Raw genomic sequence first — 23,840 nt, 5'->3', positions numbered from 1 at the left:
TTAAACCTTTAAAAATGAGCAAAAAAGCAAAAAGAGCTTACTAAAGACAAAACATCTCAAGATGAAGCCTCAAAGAGGGATATAAATTGATCTCCCTCTTCACATGGATCTCTTGGAAGAATTCAAAAAAGATCTTAAAAGAGAGAAGAAAAATGGGGGAAAGAAATGAGAGCTCTAGAAAAAGAAATACAATAATTATCTGAAGAAAATCACTTCTTAAAGAATAATTTTGGTAGAATGGAAAATGAAATCAAGTCCTCGAAAAGAGAAAATTTCTAAAATAGAAAAAGAATCCAATCGGAAAAAAACTCATTAAAAATTCAATTGGTCAAATGCAAAAGGAGATTTTTAAAAAGCTAACAAGAAAATAATTTGCTAAAAATTAGAATTGAACAAATGTAAATGAATTTATCAACGAGACTTCACAAATCAGTTAAAAAAACAAAAAAAAAAAAAGGAAAAAATGTAAGAAAATGTGAAAAACCTGGAAAAGCAAAAGCAACTAGCCTGGATAATAAGTCCAGGAGAGACAATCTCAGATTTATTGGACTATCTGAAAATCACAATTTAAAAAAGAGTCTAGACAACATCTTTCAATAAATCATCAAGGAAAACTACCGTGATGTTCTAAAACCAGAAGGTAAAACAGTCATTGAAAGAATCTCCATCATTTCCTGAAAGACACCACAAAAGGAAAACTCCAAAGGAATATTGTAGCAAAATTTTAGAATTATCAGATCAAGGAGTATATATTGCAATCAACCAGAAAGAAACAATTCAAATATCAAGGAACCACAATCAGAATTGCCTAGGACCTAGCAGTTTTCACTTTAGAAGTTAGAAGTTCCTGGGATATAATATTATAGAGGGCAAAGGAACTTGGACTGCAGCCAAGAATCAGCTATTCAGGAAAATTTAGTATTATTCTTCAGGGGAAAAGATGGATATTCAGTGAAATAGGGAATTTTCATTTATTTTTGATGAAAAGACAAGGCCTGAATAGAAAATATGATTTTCAAATATAGAGCTCAAGAGAAGCATAAAAAGTAAAAAGAGAAGACGAAAAACCATATTGTTAAAGGTCAAAATGTTTACTTCACTATGGGTGAATATGACATCATTCTTTCACCATTTCTCCATCAATTCGATAGAGAAAAAACATTTGACAAAATCCAGCACCCATTCCTATTAAAACACTATAGACTATATTAATAAAAGAACCTTTTCTTAAACTTATTTAAAACCATCAGCAAGTATCATATATAATGGGGATAAACTAGAACTATTCCCAATAAAATCAAGACTAAAATAAGATTGCCCAATATCACCATTACTATTCACTATTGTATTAGAAATATTAGCTTTAACATAGCCTGTATCTTTTTTTTTTAATTAAAGCTTTTTTATTTATTTTTCAAAACATTTGCATAGATAATTCTGCAACATTAACTCTTGCAAAACCTTGTGTTCCAGTCCCCCCCACACACACACCTTATCCCATCCTTCTCCCTTAAATGACACATAGTCCAACAAACACAGTAGAAATATATGTTAAATTCAACATATGCATACATATTTTATACATTTATCTTGCTATGCAAGAAAAATCAAATTAAACTAGAAGAGAAAATGCAAGCAAACAGCAACAACAAAGAGTGAGAATGCTATGTTGTGAACTACACTCAGTTCCCAGTCTTCTCTCTGGTTATAGATGGCTCATTTCATCACAAGACCATTAGAACTAGTCTGAATCATCTCATTGTTGAAGAAAGCCATATACATCAGAATTGATCATCCTACAATTTTGCTGTTGAATATGGCCTGTATCGTAAAGAGATCATAAGGGAAAAGGAAAAAAATATATATTTCTATATGTACAAAAATGTTTGTAGTAGCCATTTTGTAGTGGCAAGAAAATGGAAAGTGAGTGGATGTACATCAGTTGGAGATTGGCTGAATAAGTTATGGTATGTGAGTATTGTGAAATAAGCAATTATCAGCAGATTTCTTATTATAGCTTTTTATTGACAAAACATATACATGGGTAATTTTTCAACATTGAAAACTTCTGTTCCAACTTTTCCCCACCTTCCCTCCACCCCCTCCTCTAGATGTCAGGTAGTCCCATACATGTTAAATATATTAAAGTATATGTTAAATATAATATATGTATACATATTTATACAGTTATCTTTCTGCACAAGAAAAATAAGATTTAGAAAGAAGGTAAAAATAATCTGGGAAGAAAAACAAAAATGCAAAAAACAATAACAAAAAGAGTGTAAGTGCTATGTTGTGGTCCACATTCATTTCTCACTGTTCTTTTGCTGGGTGTGGCTGATTGTGTTCATTACTGATAAATTGGCATTGATTTGGATCATCTCATTGTTGAAGATATCCACTTCCATCAGAATTGATCCTCATATAGTATGATTGTTGAAATGTATAATGATCTCGTGATTTTGCTCATTTCACTTATCATCAATTTATGTAACTCTCTCCAGACCTCTCTGTATTCATCCTGCTGATCATTTCTTACCAAAAAATAATATTCCATAACATTCATATACCACAATTTGCTCAGCAATTCTCCAATTGATGGGCATCCATTCAATTTCCAATTTCTAGACACTATGCAAAGGGGTGCCACCAACATTTTTGTGCATACAGGTCCCTTTCCCTTCTTTAATATCTCTTTGGGATATAAGGATCAAAAGATATAGTTTGATAACTTTTTGAGTATAGTTCCAAATTTATGCATATATTTTTGAAAATGAAAAGCTTTAATAAAAAAGAAATATTAGCTTTAGCATTAAGAAAAGAAAAAGGAATTAAATCAATTAGAGTAGGTAATGAGAAAACCAAATTATCACTCTTTGCAGATGATATGATGATATACTTAGAAAATACTAGAGAAAAAAACTAAAAAAAAAAAAAACTCTTAGAAACAATTTACAACTTTAGCAAAGTTGCAGGATACAAAATAAATTCACAGAGATCATCAGTATTTCTATATGTCCAGCAGCAAGAGATATAAAGAAAAATTGCATTTAAAAATACTGTTGATAATATAAAGTATCTGGGAGTCTACCTGCCAAGACAAAATCAGAAACTATATGAACACAATTACAAAACACTTTCCCCATAAATAAAATCAAATGTAATCAATTGGAAGAATATCAAGTGCTCATAGGTAGGCCATGATAATAAATAAAATAATAAATAATAACATAAAATAAAATGATAAAATAATAAAATAAAAATAACAATTCTACCTAAGTTAATCTATTTATTCAGCATCATACCAATTAAACTCCCAAAAATTTATTTTACAGAGCTAGAAAAAATAATAACAAAGTTCATCTTGAAAAACAGAAAGTCAAGTGCTACAAGGGAATTAATGAAAACAAAATGCAAATGAAGGTGGTCTAGCTGTATCAGACCTAAAACTATATTACGAAGAAGCAGTCATCAAAATCATTTGGTACTGGCTAAGAAATACAGTGGTGGATAATTGGAATAAGTTAGATACAAATAGACACAATAATCAATGACTATATTAATTTAGTGTTTGGTGAAGCCAAAGACCCCAGATCTGAGATAAAAACTTACTACTTGACAAAAATTTCTGGGAGAACTGGAAATTTGTATGGCAAAAACTGGGCATTGACCCATGCCTACCTATGAATAATAAATATTGCTTCAATTATTTAGATATGAGTTTATTTTATATTTAAAGTGTTTTGTGTTTATAGTCATATAGTTGCTGCATCTATTTTGGCAAATATATACTCATATATTTTATAATGCCTGCATTTGTTAAATAGTCTAAAATAATATTAAAATAAATTGCTCTCATATACTATAGTTTTTGCTTTTTTTAATTTTTGATATATTCAAAACTTTAACTTTAAAAGGATGATTACTATTCTTTTTTTTACATACTTTTATATACATACAAATTCTACTCCTACCCTTTATTTTATCCTTGTGTATTTCTTATTTTTATGTTTTCTTTATGAAAAATATTGTTGAATTCAAATTTTAATATTTTTTTTAAAATTTTCCTTTATGAGTAAATTCATTCCATTCACAGTCTAAGTTACAATCACTCTTGCATTTTGTTCCTTCTTATTTTTCCTTATTATTTCAACCTATTTACCCTATCCTCCTCACTCCTCTAACCAGTACCTTGCCCTCTAATTCCTTAACCTACCCACAGCCCTAAGACTCCCTCCTTTATTCACTCCTCTGCCATATCCCTCCTCCTTCTTATTTGTTTCTGAATTTAGGACACTTTTATGCCCTTCTAAGTATGTCATGTTGTTCCATCTTTAACCCCTTCCTAATAAGTATTAGGTTCCAGTATTACTTGTTTCTCCCTACTTGTTTCTTCTGTCTCATTTTTCCTTTTATGACTCATTTATATAATTACTCCTTTTTATTTCTCTCTGCACATATTTTTTTTAGAATCACCCCATCATGTTCAGTTACAATTTATGATTTTTTAAAAATATTGTCATACACAAACACACATGTACTCTACTAAAAGTCCAAATTGACATTGAATGGTAAATATTGTTCCTCTGGATTTGACTGTATGCCATTTGTATATTTACAGAATTGTAATGTCATTTACAACTGTCCAATTATTTTAATAGCATTTGAAAAGAAGATAGTTCTTGGCAATGTACTGATTTTTTAAATTAGCGATGTGAATAATGTTAAAGATCCTAAACTTACGAATTTACTTGATATTTTATTTGATATCTTATTTTCTGAATTTCTAGTAAAAACAATTTTAACATTTTTTTTCAAATTTTGAGTACCAAATTCTTACTTTTCTCTCCCTCCCCCAGTAAGAAGGCAAACAATTTAATATGTTACACATATATAGTCTTGTAAGATACATTTTCATGTGAGACATTAAGTGAAAGAAAACACAGACAAAAAAGAAAAATGAAGAAAACAAAGAAAATATATCTTTGTTTTTTATTCAGGCTCTATTGGTTATTTCTCTGGAGATATACAAGATTTTTCATCATAAGTCCTACAGAATTGTGTTAGATGGTTGTATTGTTGAGAAAAGAGAATTTATTCATAGTAGATCATCATACAATATTGCTGTTAAGGTGTAAAATAACTGAAGAAGTTGTATATGATTGTGATGGAATAATACTATGCTTTAAGAAATGATGAGCAGGATACTCTCAGTAAAACATGAACATACTTCTATAAACTTATGTAAAATGAAATGAAGGGATTCTTGGCACCTATGAATTTTGGACTCTTTCAAGATAATGTGATATAGGCAAAAGTGTGTTTACCACTCTTCTGTATTGTCTCCTGACTTGTGAGTGATCATAATCACTCTTCTCAACCCTTGAACTGTGAGCAGTATCATTGTTCTTCTATAGCTGCAAATTCTTTTGTTCAGATCCAAGTATAAGCAATGCAAAAAAAAAAAAAATCCTCTTCCTGGTGTTCCTGCAAATCTTTCTGCATGTAGTAGAAAGATCTAGGGGTATTATTAGAATGTAAGCTTGATATGTGTTAAGAATTTGATATGGTTATCTCCAAAATTGATGATATATTGTTTTAAGATTGTCAGAGTCAGAAGGCTTAAAAAGGGGAAACCACTACAGGGCTATGCAATTCTCAGATCCTCTTTGAAGCATTGCCTTTGGTTTTTAATCAATCAACAAGCAATTATTAAGCTTTTATCTAGTGCCATACAAAAAATTTACAAACTAGAGAGCTCTCAGAATATGGTCTCCAGCTTGACAAAGGGTCTGGAAATTGTTGTTCACTCAGTCTTAATATGTGGTAATATTTTGGATGTTTGCTCTTTTGACAGTTATCTGATAGAGAGTAAAAATGAAAGAAGATTAGAAAATGACACATTGAAGAGAATAGAAAACATAGCAGAGCCAAGAGCAAGCATGTACAGGTCCCAGCAAGATCTGAAAATTATATTTTTGTATGCTTATGTCTAGCAGAAGCTTTGAGCCTCCATTATATTATATGTGACAACTTTCCAACAACAAATCCCAGGAGGCTTTAAAATTATATTTTTCTTTCATTAAATATGTATATTTATTTATAAAAAGGGATGTTGAAAAACAACTTTCATCATGCTTCTCCCCCATTTCCTAGCAAACTACCCACATTCCCCAATCGTAGGCACAGCTCTGATTCAGAGACACTAATCATTAACTAGAAATTTGTACTCGAGATAGAGCAAATTGTAAGTCTTAAATGAGGTTCACTGACAAATAGCTGTAAGAAGATGTTAGTTGTGGACATGGGGAGAAGTAGATATGTTATGAACCTGATCCTCTTTGTATTTAGTATAGTAAGAAGAATTCATGGTTATAGCAATGAAGAGGCGATTCTCATCTACACAATTTATGATGTGCAAAGGATTTTCCTTATTGCAATCCTATAAAATAGATATTGTAAATTATATCATTTCTGTTTTTCAGATGAGCAATTCGAGACTCAAAGATTTGGAAATCTATGCAAGGTCACAAAACTCTAAAAATAATTGAAATTTATGTAGCAATTTAAGATTTTTGCAATAATTTTTGAAATTATTTTCCAAATACCCTCTCATTTGAGCTCCTTGTATATTTAAGTATACAATGGACACATGAGATGTGCATTACAGTCCCAACTTACAGCTAAGAAGACTGAGTCTTAAAGAGGAATGCAGCTTGGTAAAATTAAAAAGTCACTGAATTAAGTGAATCAGATCCTAGGTTCAAATCCTGGCTCTGTCCATCACGACATATCATACAATTCACAAGTTTGTTGTTATTATTGTTGTTATTGCTGTTATTGTTTTGTTTTGTTTTGTTTTGTTTTTTTTGGGGGGGCTCAGCTTCCTCAGCTGTAAAAGGAGAAATTATACTAACTGATCTCTAAAATGCCAACCCCCTCAACATCAAATGTACGATTCTATAAAGATAAATTGTTTCCTCACTCTTACACAGATATCAAATTGCAAAAAGGTGATATGAAGGCTAATCTTCCTGACTATCTAATCCCTCAATGAAAATAAGGGGAGATCACAACAGGTATCCAAAGAGGGTCTATCAAGGAAGAGCCTATTCCATCTAGGGAAAACTATCTATTAGAAAAAAAGTTAATTTAAGAATAAATTCCAGGAACAATAATGAGACTGGAATCTTTACTCGGTCTATATCAAATGTCATGAGAATAATGTATTCAGGACTTTGGACAGTCAGTGAAACAAACTAAAGCAATTTGCTGTTAAATGAATGAGAAAACAACCAGTCACACTATCTTCAAATGGTAATTAAGAATCTGAGTTCTGGATGTAAAATATAAGCTTTGTTGAGCAGCTTAGCTGATGAGTTAGGTTTTGTCACAATTAACATGAAAATTAAAGCACTTTGGCTTGGTTAAGTCTTTCAGGTAAAGTGTTAGTTGAATACTTATTAAGATATTATATCATAATTTTTATTTTCACTATTTCCTTTTTGTAAAAGTTATTTGAGATCAAAAATATTCTGGAATATCATAGGATTAAAATCATAAGACATCTCAGAAATCATGTAATTTCACCTCTTTTTAATATACTTCAAAAATTATTGACTGTGGAGTCAGCTTCTATCTCCAGTGCTTACTGCCTGCATAATCCTTAGCAAGTCATTTAAATTCCCTAGTTTTTAGTTTTCTTATATGAAAAAATATGAGTTTGGTAAAGATGACTTCTGAGGTCCTTTTCAAAGCTATTCTTTTGATATTGCAAGAGAAGAAATGGAAATCATAGAGAATAAACTTTTTCCCCAAGATCATGAAATTGTAATGAAACAGATTCAAATTTGTCCCTGCTGAAGCCTGATCAAATGTGAATTTTTTTCTTCTAGACCATTAATCTGTTTTCTTCTCCTTTATTTACTGACTGGAGGAAAGATCCATACCTTTAATGGAGTGACATGTTTGCTATTTTCAAAGAAATTTACCATCATAATTATTAAAATCATAAACTTTAGAGCTGCATGGGAACATGTCAAGTAACTAATTCACATATCTCCATTTGACAAATTAGGGAAATAAATACCTAAGAGCATAAAATGATATCTCCAAGATTATAAATTAATGAAGATTACAGTTAGATTTTGAACCCAGTTGAACTGTACTAGCCAATGTAGTAAATTTTGGAAAATCCAAATGAAAGTTATTTCTAGCCTTTAAAAGATCTGTTATCTTACACTAAAGTCAGATTTCTTTAAAAAATAGATTTCCTATAGTAGCAGACATTCTATCAAGGATGTATAGATTCAGATCAGCCATTCACCTCTTTCTAATGGGGCCTATGTGTTGTGGCACAATAATAAATGATTTTGCATGTCCTTTAAGAAAAGGCCAGTCTTTGCAGATGATATGATGGTATACCTAGAGAACCCCAGAGATTCTACCAAAAAGCTATTGGAAATAATTCATAATTTTAGCAAAGTAGCTGGCTACAAAATAAATCCCCATAAATCCTCAGCATTTTTATACATCACCAACAAAACCCAACAGCAAGAGATACAAAGAGAAATTCCATTCAGAATAACTGTTGATACCATAAAATATTTGGAAATCTATCTACCAAAGGAAAGTCAGGAATTATATGAGCAAAATTATAAAAAAGTCTCCACACAAATAAAGTCAGACTTAAATAATTGGAAAAATATTAAGTGCTCTTGGATCGGCCGAGCGAACATAATAAAGATGACAATACTCCCTAAACTAATCTATTTATTTAGTGCTATACCAATCAGACTTCCAAGAAAATATTTTATTGATCTAGAAAAAATAACAACAAAATTCATATGGAACAATAAAAAGTCGAGAATCTCAAGGGAATTAATGAAAAAAAAAATCAAATGAAGGTGGCCTAGCTGTACCTGATCTAAAATTATATTATAAAGCAGCAGTCACCAAAACCATTTGGTATTGGCTAAGAAATAGATTAGTGGATCAGTGGAAAAGGCTAGGCTCACAAGACAGAATAGTCAACTATAGCAATCTAGTGTTTGACAAACCCAAAGCCCCTAACTTCTGGAAAAGAATTCAATATTTGATAAAAACTGCTGGGATAATTGGAAATTAGTATGGCAGAAATTAGGCATGGACCCACACTTAACACCATATACCAAGATAAGATCAAAATGGGTCTATGACCTAGGCATAAAGAACGAGACTATAAATAAATTAGAGGAACATAGAATAGTTTATCTCTCAGACTTGTGGAGGAGAAAGAAATTTGTGACCAAAGATGAACTAGAGACCATTACTGATCACAGAATAGAAAATTTCGATTACATCAAATTAAAAAGCCTTTGTACAAATAAAACTAATGCAAACAAGATTAGAAGGGAAGCAACAAACTGGGAAAACATTTTCACAGTTAAAGGTTCTGATAAAGGCCTCATTTCCAAAATATATAGAGAACTGACTCAAATTTATAAGAAATCAAGCCATTCTCCAATTGATAAATGGTCAAAGGATATGAACAGACAATTTTTAGAGGATGAGATTGAAACTATTACCACTCATATGAAAGAGTGTTCCAAATCATTATTGATCAGAGAAATGCAAATTAAGACAACTCTGAGATACCACTACACACCTTTCAGATTGGCTAAGATGACAGGAAAAAATAATGATGAATGTTGGAGGGGATGCGGGAAAACTGGGACACTAATGCATTGTTGGTGGAGTTGTGAACGAATCCAACCATTCTGGAGAGCAATCTGGAATTATGCCCAAAAAATTATCAAAATGTGCATATCCTTTGATCCAGCAGTGTTTCTATTGGGCTTATATCCCAAAGAAATACTAAAGAAGGGAAAGGGACCTGTATGTGCCAAAATGTTTGTAGCAGCCCTGTTTGTAGTGGCTAGAAACTGGAAAATGAATGGATGCCCATCAATTGGAGAATGGCTGGGTAAATTGTGGTATATGAATGTTATGGAATATTATTGTTCTGTAAGAAATGACCAGCAGGATGAATACAGAGAGGCTTGGAGAGACCTACATGAACTGATGCTAAGTGAAATGAGCAGAACCAGGAGATCATTATACACTTCGACAACGATATTGTATGAGGACATATTTTGATGGAAGTGGATTTCTTTGACAAAGAGACCTGAGTTTCAATTGATAAATGACGGACAAAAGCAGCTACACCCAAAGAAAGAACACTGGGAAACGAATGTGAACTATCTGCATTTTTGTTTCTCTTCCCGGATTATTTATACCTTCTGAATCCAATTCTCCCTGTGCAACAAGAGAACTGTTCGGTTCTGCAAACATATATTGTATCTAGGATATACTGCAACATATCCAACATATAAAGGACTGCTTGCCATCTAGGGGAGGGGGTGGAGGGAGGGAGGGGAAAAAAAATCGGAACAGAAATGAGTGTAAATATAATGTAATTATTAAATAAAAAAATTTAAAAAAAAAATAAAATAAAATATTAAAAAAAAAAAAAAAAAAAAAAAGAAAAGGCCAGAACACTCCCAGGTCTTAATCCTCATGATAGGGAGGATGGTGGTATCATTAACAAAAATAAGAAAGTTTCAAAGTAGAATAAGTTTTCAAAGAAAGCTAATGATTCCCTAGTGAATTTGAGATACCTATGAAATACCTTCTAAGGAAATAACTGGTAGGTAATTGATGATGGATTTAAGGAGAGAGATTGAACCTGGATACATTGAATTGGGAGTTGTGTATATCAAGTTGTAGGCATGATGTTTAAATTGTGGAAATCTACAAGATCTTTGAAAGAGAAAAGAGAGACTGAATGGAATCAGGAAATGTATTGTAAAATAATTTTAATTTTGATGATCTAGTGAACTTCCAGTAGAGAAATCCACTTTACTACTACAGATGGAAATCATTATTATGATACTGAGATGTTGAATGATTTGTCTAGGATTAGTATGCATACACAGAGATGAGCACACATAGACATATAAAGAAACACACAAAACCATATAAACTTACTTTTCCTTATCTCTTATTTTTGTTTTATTCATACTCAGATGGAATACTGGATTCTTATATGTCCCCTTTCTTGATGAAACTAGAGGCAGGCAGAGAGATCAGTAGAGTGTTAATAAGCTTGATCCTGTTAAAGAGCATGATGGCTAATATTTCTAGTTAGTTGCTTTGAAAGGTCTTGAATTCATGATATAAAAAGATAAGCTTCCATTATGGGGCATGTTTAGCTTGGCAAATATATTTGCATGAGAAAGGGTAGCTATCTTCAAGTACTGAGAAATGGAGGAATGATTTGACTTCTTTTGTTCAGCCTCAGATAGCAAAAACAAGCAATGTCCAATACTTGAAGCTGAACAAAACTGGAACTGTCTGCCTTGAGAGGTATTGGTTTTCTTTGAGGATTATAATGCTGAGGCTGTATAATTTGTCAAATATGTTATATGGTATTTCTTTAGTATGTGGCTGATTCTCAAATTTTGTGATTCTGAGTTACCTTTATCCAAGTGGCCCTAATTAATGAAAATGTTATGTGGATACTTGAACTTAACATCAGGTCCTCTGACACAGTAAACATGGTGTTGGTGGATTGGGATACAAAATGTATACCATATATGAAGATACTAGAAAGAGGAAGTCACAGAGCATAAAATTTAGATTATATAACACTTTGAAAACCACAGGTTTTCTAGGTCAAATGCTTCACTTTATGGAGGAGACCAAAAAAAGGTTTAGGGAGGTTCCGTGATTTATCCTAGCTTACTCCACTAGTAAGAAGCATTATCAGAATATCAACCTAGGAATACTGACTTCAAATTCTTCTCCCTCCCCATTATATCATGTGTGAATACAGAAAGAAATATACAAAGAAGGAAGAGAAGGAGATCATAACTGGTTGAAGTAAAGACTCAATGGTAATGAGAACATTAGAGGGAGGTGGGGGTGCGACAAAGCACAAAAAAGTTATGATAATTGTGAAATAACAATAGTTGATGAAAAAAGACAAGAAGATATATCGGGATTGGGATTGGGAAATTGGAGGGAAGTAGGGAAATTGGAACTTGAAGAGTTAAATGAAAAACTATGAGAACTTTATGTAGATGAAGCTTTTCATAGGGAAAATTAGGTATCCATTAGTATGCAAGGAGAAATTATGAACATAATCTTAAAAGGTAAGCAATTGAATTCAGATAAAATATCCCAGAAGCAGCCCAATTATAACTGTGTATTTCTCTAATGACCCTCATAATAATTTCCACAGACTTTTTAGATGTCTTTCCTGCATTTGTGAATGTCAACAACTGAAAAACAATACCAAGTGAAAGTAGGATGAGGAGGGTGGAGACAAGATGGCAGAGAGTAGACAGGTCTTTGTCTGAGTTCTTCCTGTCTTTCCTTAGATCAACACTAGATCAAATTTCTGAAAAGATTTTGGAGTGACAGAATCCACAAATATTTGGAATGTAACAAATGTTCAGTATGTAATATTGTGGAAGAACTTCAAGGAAGATTTTAATCAAATAAGGGGAGGCAGCCCAACTCAGGAACAGCACAGGAACCCAGGTGGAGAGTTATTCATGAACCAGGGGAATCAACTAGGCTTTTAGCCAAAGTACAGCGGCATTGGCTACTCTATTCTGTTTCAGAATTCAGTGAATCAGCAGACTAGATATGAGACTTCCAACATAAGCACAGAAGGCAAATAGTCCCATAAAATCCAGCATAAGGTGGAACTTGGCTATGCCCATTACCATAAAAAGGAAACCAGCAGCACCAGCTCCAGGGCAGCCTTTAGAGGAAACTTGGGACAATCACCGCTTTGCCCTAAGAACAGATCTCAAACTTTAAAAATGAACAAAAAAGCAAAGAGATAGATAGCTACTATGGAGACAGGGAAGAATAGACTTTGAACCCTGAAGACACTAAAGACAAAACATCTCCAGATGAAGTTTCAAAGGGTGATATGAGTTGGTCTCCAGTTCGAAAAGGCTCTCTAGGAATAATTCAAAAATTATCTTAAAAGACAGAAGAAAAATGGTGAAAGGAAATAAGAGCTTTGAAGAGTGTTTGGAAATGGAAACACAGTAATTATCTGAAGAAAACTCCTTTAAAAATAAATTTGGTAAAATAGGAAAAGAACACAATTCTTTGAAAAACAGAATTGGTTTTCCAGAGGTAGAGTCAAAGATGCCAGAGTAAATCTAGAAAGCTGTTTGAGATGTTCAGTTCCCTAGAAAACCAAATGGAACCAAGCCTCTGAATGGAGTCTGACAGAATGAAATCATTCTCAAAATAGACTGAAAAAAACTCCAAAAAAGGTCAGTCTCACTGGTGTTTAGCACACTTCAGACAAACTCTGAGAAAGCCAGTGAGAAGGCCTTGATCTCAGCAAACAACAACTAAGACCCTCAATCTTGGCTCAGTAAAGGAGAATATCAGTATAGTAGCCTCCAGTTCCACCTCAAAAGGCAAACTCTGGGAAAGGAGGATATTTCCTGAAAAGAACAAGCAAAACTACCTCCTACAAAGACAAAGGGCCCCTATGCTTAAAGCTAGAAACCTTAAGACACATCTTCCTTTACCCCAGAAATAGAGCTGAACTATGAAAATAAAAAAGAGGAAATATCAAAAGAAAATAAGCAAGAAACAGAAAATAACCTTGACTAAGAAAACTACTGTGGTAACAGGAAATATTAAAACACCAATTCAGACAAGGACAAAATGGCCACAGAGGAAATATCAAAGAGTGATTTGAATTAGTCTCAAGCCTAAAGAGACTTCTTGGAACTTCATAAAAGCCTTTTAAAAGGCAAATAAGAGAGATAGAAGAAAAAAATGAGAAAATAAATTAGAAGTATGCTAGAGAGTGTCACAGCTTGGAAAAGAATGGAGAAAAATTGACTAAAGAAAACAACTCAGTAAAAGATACAGTTGATCAAATGAAAAAATGCCTGAAGAAAAAAATGCCTTCAAAAGTAGAATTAACCAAATGGAAAAAAGAGATACAGAAGTAATTGAAGAAAATCACACATTAAAACTAGAAGGGGTAAATGGAAATTAATGACTGTATGAGACAGCAAGAATCTGTCAAAAAAAAACACTAAGAATAAGAAACTGGAAGAAAATATGAAATACTTCATTGGAAAAACAGACAACCAGGAAAGTAGTTTCATAAGAAACAGTTTAAAAATTATTGCCCAATTTGAAGGCCATGACCACAGAAAGAGCCAAAATAGCCTTCTTTAAGTGATCATTAAGGAAAACTGCCCCAATATTCTAGAATCAAAGAGGAAATACTCATTGAAGTATCCATCGATCACTTTCAGAAAGAGATCCCACAGGGAAAATCCCAAGGAATATAGTTGTAAAACTACAACCTGAAGAAAAGAAAACTCTGCAAGTGGCCAGACAGAAACAATTCAAATATCAAGGAACAACAGTCAGAACTACCGAGGATTTGGCAGCTTCTACAATAAATAATCAGAGGGCCTGGAATATCATATCCTGGAAGGCAAAGCACGTAGGGTTACAACTAACAAATAACTATCAATTGAGATGCAGCATAATCTTTCAGGGAAGGTGATAAAATGTTAATGAAGTAAGAGACTCAAGAGAATCATAGAAAGGCAAATAAGGAAAAATATGTTATTTAAACTGTTTGAATCCCTAGATGGGGAAATCTCTCTAACTCTGGAGAACTATATCTGTCACTGAGGTAGATAGAAGGGGTCATCACAAGGATGGAGGGTATGGTTGTTAATGGTCTCTGATATGATGATATCAAGGAAAGTGACATTCAGGGGTAGGAAATGGTCTGTACTGGAAAAAGAGGAAAGGGGAGTTACAATGGGATAAATTATATTACATGAAGAGGCTCAAAAGACCTATTACAATCCAGGAAAAGAAGAGAAGTGAATGATCATTGTATGAAGTTTTATCTCATCAGTTGTGGCTCTAGGTGCAAATAACTTAATCATTCAGTTGTGTGTAGAAATTTATCTAACCCTATAAAAAGTAGGAGGAGAAAAAGGAAAAAAAAGTAAAGGGTAAGATGGAAGGGAGGTCAGAAACACTAGGGAAAAATCAGAGAAAGGTGGAAGGGCTTTTAAAAAATAAGGTAGTGGGTAGGGTGGGCAAGGTGATTTAAAAAATACTATTAAGAGAAGAGATAGGATAATGGGTGTGGTAGTTAAAAACCTCTACTAAGGACAAGGTGGAAAGAGAACAAAAGTATATACAGGGGAGAAAATAGATGGAGGGAAAAACAGAGCTGGTAATCATAACTATGAATGTGATTAGATGAACTCTCCCATAAAATATAAGTAAATAGCACAATGGATTAAAGAAACAGAATCCAACAATGTTGTTTACAAGAAATTTGTTTGACACAAAGAGATACATATTGAGTAAAGGTAAAAGGCTAGGAGAGAATTTATTATGTTTCAGTTGAAGTAAAAAAAAAAAAAGTAGGGATAGAAATTCTGATCTCAGCTAAGCAAAGCTAAAATAAATTTTATTAAAAAAGATAAGGAGGAGAAATATATATTCATAAAGGGTACCATAAACAATGATGTAGTAATGATATTAAATGCATGTGCACCAAGTGGTAGAGCAACCAGATTCCTAGAGAACATTTTAAGCCAATTACAGCATGATATAGACAACAAATGTATGCTAATGGGGGATATCTCAGGATATCATAACCTGAATATCATAGAGATATTTGAGAAAATTGAATAGTTACAGAAAGGAATACACCTTTTACTTGGCAATACATGGCACTTACACAAAAATGAACCATGTATTAATGCATAAAAATCTCACAATCAAATGCAGAGAGACAGAAATATTAAATACTTCCTTTTCAGACCACGAAGAAATCAAAATTATATTCAACAAAGGGGAAGGGAAAGATATAATAAAAATCTATTGTAAATTAAACAATTTAATTTTTAAAAATGAGTAGGTCAAACAACAAATCAGAGAAACAATCCATAATTTCATCCAAGAGAATGCAATAATGAGACAACATACCAGAACCTATGGGATACAGTCAAAGCAGTTCTTAACAGAAATTGAATATCTCAAATTAGGTACATGAATAAAATGGGAAAAAGAGGACATAAATAAATTGGGCGTGCAAATAAAGGAAAGATTAATAAAATTGAAACTAAGAAAGATATTGAACTAAAAAACAAAACTAAGAGTTGGTTTTATGAAAAAAAACTGATGAAAAAAACAAGCAGAATTATGGTGATCATATATGAAAGACTTGGTTTTTCTCAGTTGTTTGGTGATCCAAAGCAATAGACTTTGGACAGAAAATTCCATCTTCTTTCAGAAAAAAAAATAACTATGAAGATTAAATGTATATCAACACATGTTATGTTCACGTTTTTCTGTTTATTTTTCCTCTCCCATGTTTTTTTTCTTTTACTCTGATTTTTTCTCTTCCAACATAATTCATAAAGCAATGTGTGTTAAAAAATAAATTAATTAAAGATAAAAAAAGAAAAGCAGAACATGTGAGATGGAAAAATAAATCAATACACTAAAAAATAGAATTGGCGAAATGAAAAAAAAATGCAATGAACAAAATAACTCTTTTAAAAATTCAATTGGCCAAATCCAAAAGGAGGTAAAAACTAACTGAAGAAAATAATTCACTAAAAATTAGGAATTGAACAAATGGAAGTGAATGACTCAATGAGACATCAAGAATTAGTCAAACCAAAAAAAAAAAAAAAAAAAAAAAAGAAAAGAAAATTAGAAGAGGATGTAAAATACCTCATCACAAAATCAACTGACTTGGAAAATAGACCCAGGAGAGAAAATCTAAGAATTATTGGATTACTTGAAAACTATGATAAGAAAAAGGAGCTTAGACAACATCTTCCAAGAAATAATCAAAACCAACTGTCCTGATGTGCTAGAATCAGAAAGTAAAAAGGCCATTCAAAGAATTCTCCAATCACTTCCTGAAAGATTTTTTTCAGGAATGTGAAATGAAATGAAAATTCCAAGAAATACCATAGCTAAATTAAAGAATTATCATACCAATGAGAAAATACTGCAAGCAGTCAGAAAGACAAAATTCAAATATCAAGGAACTAAAATAAGGATTACCCAGGATCTAGCTGCATCCACTTTAAAGGATTGAAAGGCCTGGAATATGATATTCCAGAAAGCAAAATATTATGAACTGCAGCCAAGAATTAACTATGCAGCAAAATTAAGCATTATATTTCAGGGGGAAAATGGACATTCAGTGAAATGCAGGGATTTAATTTATGTTTGATGAAAACAACAGAACTAAATAGAAATTTTGATTTTCAAATACAGAACTCAAGAAAAGCATATGAAGGTAAAAAGTGAAGGAAAAATTAGGATTTTTTAAAAGGTTAACACTTTACATTCCCTATATAAAATGGTATATTTAACTCTTGAAAACTGTAAAAGGGTATAGATATAATTTACTTTAATTTGATAATATAAAAAATAAGCTAGGTGTGAAAAGAGAATTGTACTGGAAGAAGAAGAAAGAGCATGTAAAATGGGGTAAAATTACATTACATCAAGAGACAAAAAAGACCTATTACAATTCAGGCAAAGAAAGGAGATGGATAAGTACTGTGTGAACCTTAATATCATTGGATTTGACTCATAGAGAAAATATCATTTATATTTTAGTATGATAAAGAAACTTGTCTCATTCTTTAGAAAAGTAGGAGGGAAAAGGAGAAAAGAAAGGAAGAGGCAAATCAAAGGGAGAAGAGAACTAGAAGAGAAAAGGGATAAGAACAAGATAGGGGATGATTGTAAAAAGCAAAACACTGGGAAAGAAGGAAAAGGGGAAAGGAGAGAGAAAAGCATAACTTGTGTAAAATAAAATGGTGGGGAAAACAGAGTTAATGATTTTAACTGATTTTTTTTTCTTCATTTGTTTATTTTAACACACATGGCTTTATGAATCCTGGGAGAGAAAAATCAGAGTAAAAAGGAAAAGCCAGGGGAGATTATAAAACAGAAAAAGAAAAAGAAGTGAACATAACATGTATCAATTTACATTCAGACTCCTTACTTCTTTTTCTGGAATTAGAAGGCATTTTCCATCCAAAGTTTATTGGAATTGCTTTGAATCACTGAACCACAGAGAAGAACAAAATCATCCACAGTTGATCATTGTACATTCTTGCTGTTACTGTGTATAATGTATTCCTGATTCTGCTTCTGAATGAAAGAAGCAGAATCAGGATCATGTAAATTTTTCCAGACCTTTCTAAAATCAGCTTATTCATCATTTTTATAGAATAATAATATCCTGTTACTTTCACATACTACAATTTGTTCCACCATTCTCCAATTGATGGGCATCTACTCATTTTCCAAATCTTTGTTACCACAAAAAGAGTTGTTGCAAGCATTTTTGCCTATGTGGGTCCTTTTCCCTCCTTTATGGAGGGAATACAGATTTAATAAGGGCATTGTTGGGTTGAAGGGTTATGCACAATTTTATAGCCCTTTGGACATAGTTCTAGATTGCTCTCCAGATGGCTGAAGTTAACTGTGAATAATGGGATGAACTCTCCCATAAAATGGAATCAGATAGCAGACTGGATTAATAGAATATTCTAATAATTTGTTTACAAGAAACACATTTAAAGCAGAGTGATACATATAGACTAAATGTAAAAGGGTGGAGTAGGATTTATACCAAGAATGCAGGAGTGCTACAATTTAGGAAAAATATTATCATAGTTTACTATACCAATAAGCAAACTAAACGAAATCATTGTATTATCTTAATAGATGCAGAAAAATTTGACAAATGCAACACTCATTTCTATTAAAAATATTAGAGAACATAGGAATAAATGGAGTTTTCCTTAAAATGATCAATAGCATCTCTTTAAAATTATCAGCAAACATTATATGTAATAGGGATAAACTAAAAGCATTCTCAATAAGATCATGAGTGAAACAAGGTTGTCCCCTATCACCATGCGTATTTAGTATTGTACTACAAATGTTAGCTTTAAAAATAGAAGAAAAAAATGAAAGGAATTAGAGTAGTTAATGAGGAAACAAAATTATCATTCTTTGCAGATGATATGATGGTATACTTCGATAATTTTAGAGAACCAACTAAAAAAGTATTATAAACAATTAACAACTTTAGCAAAGTTTCAAGATACCAAAAAATCTATCTATCTATCTATATGTGTGTGTGTATATATATATATATATATATTTCTACATTTCTACATGTTGGCAACAAAGTCCAGTAGCAAGAGATATGAAGAGAAATTTCATTTAAAGTAACTGCAGATGATGTAAAATATTTGGGAGTCTACCTACCAAGACAAAGTCAGGAATTATAGCAATAGAAATAAAGTAAGATCTAAACAATTTGAACAATATCAATTGCTCATGGGTAAAACAAGCTAATATAATAAAAATGACAATTCTACCTAAATTAATCTACTTATTCAGTGCCTTACCAATCAAACTGCCAAGGAATTACTTCACAGAATTAGAAAAAATAATAAAAAAAATTCATATGGAAGAACAAAAGGTCAAGAATTGCAAGGGAATTAATGAAAAAAATTGCAAATGAAGGTGGCCTATATGTATCAGACCTAAAACTATATTGTAAAACAGCAATCATCAAAATCATTGGTACTGGCTAAGAAATGGAGTAGTCAATGAGTGAAATAGGTTAACTTCATAAGATACAATAGTCAATGACTATAGTAATTTAATGTTTGATAAACCTAAAGACCCCAGCTTCTGGAATAAGAACTTACTGTTTGACAAAAATTGCTGAGAAATTGGAAATTAATATGGCAGAAACTAAGCATTGACTCTCATCTAACATCCTATACCAAGATAAGGTCAAAATGGGTTCATGATTTAGACATAAAGAATGATACTACAAGAAATTAGAAGAGCAAAGGATATTCTTCTTTTGAGATTGGTGGACAAAGAAGGAATTTGTGACCAACGAAGAACTAGAGTATATTATGAAATGCAAAAAGGACAATTTTGATTATATTAAGTTAAAAACATTTATATAAACAAAACCAATACAGATACCACTAGAAGGGAAGTAGAAAACTGGGAACTATTCTTTTACTTTCAAGTGTTTTAATAAAATTCTCATTCTAAAATATATAGAGAATTGACTGAAATTTATAATAATACAAGTCATTCTCCAATTGATAAATAGCCAAATGTTAGGAACAGGCACTTTTCAGATGAAATTAAAATCCCTTCTAGTCATGTAAAAAATGCTCTAAATCACTATTGATCAGAAAAATACAAATTAAGACAACTCTCAGGTACCACTACACATCTCTTAGATTGTCTAAGATGACAGGAAAACATAATGATGAATATTGGAAAGGATGCAGGATAACTTGGACACTAATGCATTATTGATGGAATTGCGAACTGATCCAACCGTTCTGGAGAGTAATATGGAACTGTGTCCAAGGGATTTTCAAATTGTGCAAGTCCTTTGAGCCAGACATGTTTCTACTGTACCTGTATGACAGAGAAATTGCAGTAAAGGAGGAAAAGACCCATATATCCAGGGATGGTTTTGGCAGCCCTTTTGGGATTCTGGGGCACTAGAAGCTGCATGGATATCCATCAAACGGAGAATGGCTGAATAAATTATGTTGTAAGAATCCTATGGAATATTATTTTTCTATAAAACAAGCTTTTTGGAAAGACCTGTATGAACTGATGCTGAGTGATATGAGTATAACTAAGAGAACATTGTGCACAGCAACAACAAGATTATGCAATGATCATTTCTGATCGACATGGGTCTTTTCAACAGTGAGATTATTCAGGGCAATTCCAGGAGACTTCTGATGGAGATAACTGTCTGGATCCAGAGGAGATGGTGGGGACTGAGTATGGTTTACAGTATAGCCTTTTCACCATTTTTGTTCCTTGCTTGCTTTTTTCTCTTTTTTTTCCTTTTTGATATGATTTTTCTTGTGCAGTATGGAATTTCTGGAAATAAGTATAAAATTACAAATGTTTAATAATAGATTACTTAATATCTAAAAGAGGGATGGGGGAAGGGTAGGAAAATTATAACACAGGGTTTTACAAGGGAAAATATTAAAAATTAAGCATATATTTTGAGAATAAAAAGCTAAAGAAAAATATAAACATTTTGAGAACAAGGTTTATCATATATTTTATTTCACTTAGCCTAGTGCCTGCATAAAATAGTTAATAAATAATTATTAAAAATAAAGGAAAGTGGGATGAGGAGGCGTGTGACTGGGATGGAATCAATTGAAGGATATGATATGATGGCATGATATGGGAATGCCATTCCAGGATACTGTTTTTGGAAGGATAAGCTTGCTAGAGTGAATGGTATCCTGTCTAAAATGAGTTAAGTAGTAAAAACAGTTGTTGTTGTTGTTGTTGGTTGTTGTTGATGCTGATGATGATAATGAGGATTATGATGATGATGATTACCATTTATATTTTCATCTCTTGTGTCTAATTGTTCTCAGTCTGTAGGATTGTGATAATATGAGATGTCCTAGATATAAAGGATGGAATGGTAATGGAGACATCAGGAAAATTGAGATAGATAATAGTGCTATTATAAAGAAGACATACTGGAAGTTGGAAGAGCAAAAGCATTATAACATAGTGAGATCATTAGAAGAAAAGTTTAAAAGATGCCCAAGATAGAGGTTAATATATAAAGAGATGTTTGAAGGTAGCAGGAGGAAGAACAAAGAGGATTTTGGAAAGGTGAGGGAACCAGAAAGAGATATTGAGGAATCAAAAAATGAGTGAGTAGAAGATATAGAAGAAAAAATGTAGGTAAAATATTGGGACTAAATGGAATTGGATTACTAAGGTGAGAGTACTGAAAAGAGTAGGGATACAGTACTAAGAAATGATGGCAGCATCAAAAAAGGAGGAATGAGGTCCCAAGACTATATTTGGAAAAGGATAGCAAAAGCAATGAGCCCCTAACTTCCAAATAAATTCCTTAATTCACAGAAACCAACTTGTGGAATTATCTAGGGATGACCCTTTTTGGTGAATTACAAGGTTATTGTAAATTGAATGTTTCATTTTATTTTCAAGGGAACTCACTGGTAGAATAAATAAGACAGCATCAATGACCTCAGGTGGTCTTGCAAGGAATAGGAACATTTCAATATATTTATTTTGCAGTCAAAAAACAAACATTTCTTGACTCTCCCTAGAATTCCAGTAATGAATAGTAACGAAAATTCTGTGACTACACAACAAAAGAAATGACCTATTGCTTCTTAGATCAGGACTTTCATCCTGGAAACTTTCATCAGTACAGGGTGCCAGTTATCTACTTGTGCACTGATAGCAAGTAGACAAGTTATTTCAATCTGGGATATGGTAGAACTAAAGATTTCCATCAGTCATTGTTTTCCAATCCTAATGTTTCTTTCTCATGTGGTCTACTTACTTTCAAGTAACTTTATATCAGCAGAAACTTAAAGCCAGGTATGAGATTTAATTTATTAAAAAGACTGGTAGTACAACTCTGGAGGCCAATGAGATCTTAGGCTTCTTCTGTCCAGCTGTAATAAAGCTCAGTTTAGCTTTTATTTTTCTTCTCTTCAAAAATGAATTATTCATTTTTCATTTATTCTTCATCATCCATTTCATAAACTCAGTAACAAAAAGATATGCAGTTATGTATAGATGTATATAATATATATATATATATATATATTGTTCATTCATTTCAATTGAGTCTGACTCTTTTGGGGCCCATGTGTGTTTTTCTTTTTTCTTTCTTTTTTTTTTTTTTTAATGGTGGAGCTGGAAGCCTCCAAGTTTATTTATTTATTTATTTATTTTTATTTATTTTTAATTTTTTATTTAATAATTACTTTATATTACTTTATATTGACACTCGTTTCTGTTCCGATTTTTTTCCCCCTCCCTCCCTCCACCCCCTCCCCTAGATGGCAAGCAGTCCTTTATATGTTGGATATGTTGCAGTATATCCTAGATACAATATATGTTTTCAGAACCGAACAGTTCTCTTGTTGCTTAGGGAGAATTGGATTCAGAAGGTATAAATAACCCGGGAAGAAACAAAAATGCAGATAGTTTACATTCGTTTCCCAGTGTTCTTTCTTTGGGTGTAGCTGCTTTTGTCCGTCATTTATCAATTGAAACTCAGGTCTCTTTGTCAAAGAAATCCACTTCCATCAAAATATGTCCTCATACAACATCGTTGTCGAAGTGTATAATGATCTCCTGGTTCTGCTCATTTCACTTAGCATCAGTTCCTGTAGGTCTCGCCAGTCCTCTCTGTATTCATCCTGCTGGTCATTTCTTACAGAACAATAATATTCCATAACATTCATATACCACAATTTACCCAGCCATTCTCCAATTGATGGGCATCCATTCATTTTCCAGTTTCTAGCCACTACAAACAGGGCTGCTACAAACATTTTGGCACATACAGGTCCCTTTCCCTTCTTTAGTATTTCTTTGGGATATAAGCCCAATAGAAACACTGCTGGATCAAAGGGTATGCACAATTTGATAATTTTTTGGGCATAATTCCAGATTGCTCTCCAGAATGGTTGGATTCGTTCACAACTCCACCAACAATGCATTAGTGTCCCAGTTTTCCCGCATCCCCTCCAATATTCATCATTATTTTTTCCTGTCATCTTAGCCAATCTGACAGGAGTGTAGTGGTATCTCAGAGTTGTCTTAATTTGCATTTCTCTGATCAATAATGATTTGGAACACTCTTTCATATGAGT

Source organism: Antechinus flavipes, chromosome 2 (assembly GCF_016432865.1).
Source record: "Antechinus flavipes isolate AdamAnt ecotype Samford, QLD, Australia chromosome 2, AdamAnt_v2, whole genome shotgun sequence".
Taxonomy (NCBI): domain Eukaryota; kingdom Metazoa; phylum Chordata; class Mammalia; order Dasyuromorphia; family Dasyuridae; genus Antechinus; species Antechinus flavipes.
The sequence above is the reverse complement of the archived record's forward strand: the minus strand, read 5'-3'. Positions refer to the sequence as shown.